The sequence below is a fragment of the Stenella coeruleoalba genome, assembly GCF_951394435.1.
Source record: "Stenella coeruleoalba genome assembly, chromosome: 2".
Classification (NCBI taxonomy): Eukaryota; Metazoa; Chordata; class Mammalia; order Artiodactyla; family Delphinidae; genus Stenella; species Stenella coeruleoalba.
In genome coordinates, this window is record NC_137147.1 from 128,288,059 (window position 1) to 128,293,909 (window position 5,851).

General features: G+C 39.6%; 1 pseudogene across 1 annotated transcript; it reads right to left on the bottom strand.

Annotated features, from left to right (window-relative positions):
• Nucleotides 1-4,602: 4,602 nt before the first annotated feature.
• LOC307182176 (mediator of RNA polymerase II transcription subunit 28-like) lies at nt 4,603-5,398 on the bottom strand (annotated as a pseudogene). The gene has a single exon. The product of its transcript is annotated as a mediator of RNA polymerase II transcription subunit 28-like (transcript).
• Nucleotides 5,399-5,851: the final 453 nt, after the last annotated feature.

Below are 5,851 nucleotides of genomic sequence, written 5' to 3' on the forward strand. Positions count from 1 at the left end.
ATGGAACCTACTCCTGAAGCACTGCCTTCTCTCTCCTAACCTCCACTTATGACCTTATGAGGAACACTCGTAGTAGTTGACAAAGGAAAGAGAAACGCAGGCCTGGTTTAATAATATTTCTGCACAATATGTAGTCATTACCCAAAAGAGGAGAGTTGCAGCCATAAAGTCCCTTTCTGGAAAGGGAATCATCCCAGTGGCACGATATCAGGCAGTTTACCCAGTTGTTCACTTTGTTTGCAAGAAGAAATGTCCAGAAGTGCTGCTATGTATCATTATGTAACATTTTTGAACTGGGGACAATGCTTTGGATTGATAGTCAGAACCTTGAAAGGAACATGGTTGGAAAATTAATGACAATGAGATTTTGGTAAAGGTCTCAATGGGTAAGAAAACCCATGAAGATATTTCTCCTTTCATGGAACGTTTGCAAAAGGTAGACTTCAGCAGAAAAGGATTTCAATGATTAAGTGGATAGGATGATGCATTCTATGGGTACTAGTTAGCCTCTTTGCCCAGCTGTCACTGCCATAGCCCAAAGGGCTCATGAACAAATTCATGAACAAAGTATCTATGGTTGCATGAATGGAAGTTATGCAAGAGTTAGCAACATTAACTTTCACTCACCAAGGCTGAGTGCTCAATAAACCAGGAGCTGAGAGCAACACTGATCCTCTCATATGGAACCACTTCATAGGGTGATCAGCCAGCTACCTAGTTACAGGTTGATTACAGTAGATCCTTTATATAATGGAAGGAGATGGACTTTTCATTACTGGAATAGACACAACCTTAGCACACTTTGCTTTGCCTCTATGCAATGATACTGCCAAAACTATCACCTGTGGACTTAAAGAATGCCTTATCCACTCTTCTGGTATTTTACTCAGGATTGCTTCAGATTAAGAAACTTACTTTACACAGAAGATTTGTGGTAATAGGACCATGTTCATTCAATTTACTGTCTTACCATGTGACCCACAATCCTGAAGCAGATGATTTGATATCATGGTGGAAGGACATTTTGGTGGCTCATTTACAATGCCAAGAGGTAACAACATAAGTGTTCTAACAAGGTTTTCCAAGGAGCTGTATATGCTTTGAATAAGGGTACTCTTTCTTTGATATCCAGTATTCATGGGTTCAGGAATCAGGGGTGAAAGTGGGAGGGACACCACTCATTATTTCTCCTAGTGCCCAATAGCAACATTTTTTAAAAAATCATTAACGAATAATTTAATAATGAATATTATCTTTCTTTTCCATTGGGAGATGAAGGGAAGGAAATTCTCTAGTGAAATTTGTTACAAAAATCAGAGATGCACTCACTGCAGAAGAATTGTTTCCAGTTAGTACTAACTACAAGGCCCAGATTCAACAAAAGCAAGTCACTTTTGGAATTCAACTATAAATGTCTAAAGTGGATATGATGAAAGCACTACGTTTGTTTTTGTTTTTTTTTTGCGGTACGCGGGCCTCTCACTGTTGTGGCCTCTCCCGTTGTGGAGCACAGGCTCCGGATGCGCAGGCTCAGCGGCCATGGCTTACGGGCCCAGCCGCTCCGTGGCATGCGGGATCTTCCCGGACTGGGGCACGAACCTGCGTCCCCTGCATCAGCAGGAGGACTCTCAACCACTGCGCCACCAGGGAAGCCCCAAAGCACTACGTTTATTAAAACCTCATTGATTTGGAGTATCTTTAACTTTTTTTTTCCACACACACTGTATTTTATTTTTATAAGAGATAAATAAACTGACACCAAGCATTGTAAATGGATGATCACAACAAAAGCAACAATGATTTCAATTACCAAACAAGAAACACACTCATACTATGTCATAATATTGACATTCAGTCCAGCAATCTTCCACTATAACAGCTCCTTTACTTTGCAGTGAAAATTGATTTGTATATTTTTGGCCTCTGAGTACTTGTGGGATTTATTTTTTATTCAAACAGGAAGTGACAAAAATTATAATCATCCTCATCAGTTCACTCAGTCCCATGTAATTAATTTTTTTTTACCATCTCCCCTTTTCAATTTATTAGGCTAATTTCACAACCTCATTGAAATGCCAGAGCACATCAGATAACTTTTGAAGAAGCCATAAAGTGTAATACTGTATTGATTAACCATTTCTTCTTTTACCTGTTTTTGGAGGGGGTTGTTTAATTTGTGCTTGAAATAAATAGTACATGTTGCAAAATATGCGGCATGTGGGATCCTCCCAGACCGGGGCACGAACCCGTGTCCCCTGCATCGGCAGGCGGACTCCCAACCACTGTGCCACCAGGGAAGCCCTAGTATCTTTTTAAGAGTAAAGAAGCGTTATCTTTCCCTAAAAGGATAGTAGAGTATTAAGTTGTTTATTGAATAATTTTCAAAACCATCTAAGAAAACGTTTTGTTTGTTTTTAGGACACAAGATGATGAAACAGCCCAGCCCAAAGAAGTCCAGCAGAAGCAGGGCTCAGCCCACCAGGAATGGTTTACCAAATATTTTTCTTTCTAAACTTATCCTTAAACTGATCATAAAGTGGACATTTGAAACACATTTCTTTTGAAGCATCTGATTGAAGGAATGAACTAAAAAGCCAACCAACCAAATAACTTGCTTGTAATATGATTTACATACATAGCTAAAACAAATTCTTGCATTAACATTTCATACTGTTTCATTGTGACATTAAGATAAAACAAGCCAGTGTTATCAGAAAGTGCCCATAGGGAAATATTATTAATGTTACTGATGACCTACCCATGGTATTTCTAGTGTCCATAAGACTGCAATCCGCATTGTGGAATATCAGACTTTGTGATTTCCATGGTCTACTTTTAAAGCGGTTTCATTTTCCTAGGACACTGGTCATCTTCACTTGAAAAGTGTTTCTATGTAAATGATATAATTCCAAAATACACATGTAACCTCAATAGGTAGAGAAATAAAACAAAGCTCAAAATAACCAGGAAAGCCAATTTTAAAAAACCAAAGAAAACAAAACTGCTAGGAATGGACTATAGCAGACCTTGGCATACTTGGATCAAATATTTTGACTTCCTAGGTCCAGGACATGAAGATTATAGAGGGAATAACAGCTACCTCTAAGGGGCTTTTTGAAGTTTAAGCAAAATATGGGTAATAATACTAATCGTGAATTGGAATTAAGCCTTGCCAGGATTTTTCTGTGAATAACTGAGCCTCACCCCATCATACATCTCAACTTCAATGACTGTAGCATCAACTTGGTCATTTGTGATGGTTTCTAGATTATTCTTTGAAGTGAAAGATCTACTGAACCTCTAGTCTTGCCTCATGGTGCATTGCTTCCCCATTGCATGGATGCTCAGGAGATTAAAGGGAACTGGGAATGGCCATTCACAATGCTGACCTCGCTGTCAGTCCACGCTGAGCTGTCTGACCCTCTGATGGAGCAGTGCAATTTGACAAGAGCCAGTACAACTTTTAGTGGTCAAAATATGTTCTCAATCCTTTGGTGCTGGCCCAGTAAGTGGCCTATAAACAGTTGTCTCTTCTATGCACCATCAAATCTTTGCTCTTTGAATAAAACTTTATAAACAACTGGGCAATAAAAATGGTTGTGATTTGTACTGATTTTCCAAAGAAAGGTGAAATTAGATGAAGGCTGAACTTGGAAATAGGAAGCTCACATTAACCTCAGTCAGATCATCAATAAAACGTAGCTGCGGTGCTTTGTGACCACCTAGAGGAGCGGGACAGGGAGGGTGGGAGACGCAAGAGGGAAGAGACATGGGGACACATGCACATGCACAGCTGACTCACCCTGCTACAAAGCAGAAACCAACACACCACTGCAAAGCAACCACACTGCAATACAGATGTCAAAAATAATTAATTAGAATAAAATAAAAAAATAAAACGTAGCTGCTCATGCACTTATGTCATTTTGAGAGAAATGCAATTACAACTCAGACTCACAATTTAAAACTAAATTTACTACCTAATCAAAACATATGGCCTAATAACATAAATTTTTAAATATCACTTCTCCTACCCTCCCCCAAAAGTAAATGAACACTACACAAAATATAAACTCACCCCAAATAAAAGTCAACATTAAGGGGGCTTCCCTGGTGGTGCAGTGGTCGAGAGTCCGCCTGCCGATGTAGGGGACACGGGCCTGCGCCCCAGTCTGGGAAGATTCCACACGCCGCAGAGCGGCTGGGTCCGTGGCCTATGGCCGCTAAGCCTGCGCGTCCGGAGCCCGCGTTCCACAGCAGGAGAGGCCACAGCAGTGAGAGGGCCACGTACCACACACACACACAAAAAGTCAACATTAAGGATACTGCTGGATTCCTATAGCACTAGTTACTGCAGTACAGTAACAGCTACTACACTAACCTATGAAATTATAATCCTCTTCCAACCTATTTACAAAATATCCTCATTCTGAGGTTCTGGAAGTGTTACATCGTTGCATTAGACTCCTCTTCTTTAGGTAGTTCAGTCTTGAAAAACAGCAAATTTACATATTTTTATATACTGCCACTGATGTGTAAATTATCATAAAAGGCCTTACAACCAAAATCCTCATCCTTTGATATGCAGATCAGATCATACAAGCTTTTCCCCTCAGATCATACAAAATAATCCAAAACTGGAAACAGAGAGACAAACACTCATACAAAAATAAAAATAATAAAAACAAGAAGCAAAAAACAAAAACTTAAAAAGGAATCTGTAAACGGCATCATATTAACAGTCTTAAATTTTGCTAAAGACAATATACTTGGTTTACCAAAGCAATAAGCATTTTATAAAGTATTCCAGAAATAATGCTTATAAAAATAAGGGGAAATTTTTAGATGAGAGCGCAAAACTAAATCATCTCACTCTCTGGCAAAGAGTTCTCCCAAAATGTCATGTCTACAAGAAGTGATGTTTGGCAAAACTGTGTCTGGGCTGACTCAGCCACCAGCTCATGTTCAGGTGGCTTTTCCTCAGGTTTGCTTCATCGGTGCAGGGATATTTGCAGATGCCTGCTCGAGGTAGGCCAGGGAACCCTGAAGGATGTCGGCTGGCTTTTTGTGCTGCATGTTGATGTCCTCCAGCTGCCAATGTCTCAGTTTTGTTAAGTGCTTCTGGACCAGAGCATCCTTTCTCTGTAATTCGTTCCTCAGTTCCGAGACGTCCAGTTCGAATTTCTTCCTGATCTGTACCATTGACATAATCCTGACTCACCAGAGAAGCAAAACAAGCCTCGAATGATGACTCCAACTTGTCCACCAAGGTACTGTTAGAAGTCCTCGGAACGCCTGGTGTGGCCTGAAGAAGCGAAGCCTGGGCCAAGAGGCCCGGCGGGAGTGGCGGCGGTCCCGGTGGCTGCCCGGAGAACATGCCTCCTAGCGAAGCCGCCATTTCTAAAAAATCTAACTTTTTTATTTTGATCTTTTGTTAGCACTTTTATGAATTCATCAGTTTTCCATTAGAGTTCTGAAAATGCTTATTCATTCAGTTCAGCAGTATAGTCAGTTACCAGAAACCTGTACTTGTCAGAGTCTTTTCCATGAATTCCTTGAAGATGAAACAGTTTTGCAAAAGCATCAGAGTACACCCAGAACTGTCTGTAAATGACAAAAGACTTAAAAATGACCACGGTTAAAGATTTGATGAAAGTTCATAATAATGCAATTGACAAGGAAATTTAGTTATTTCTGAGATATACATTTTAAAGTAATAACTAGAATTATGACTTATAACATTATACCAGAACATATAAGATTTTTAGAAATTTCATGTAATGTCTGAAACATTTATATTAACATATTTCCATACAAATAACCCACAGAAAGTTGAGTATTAGTTGTTTTT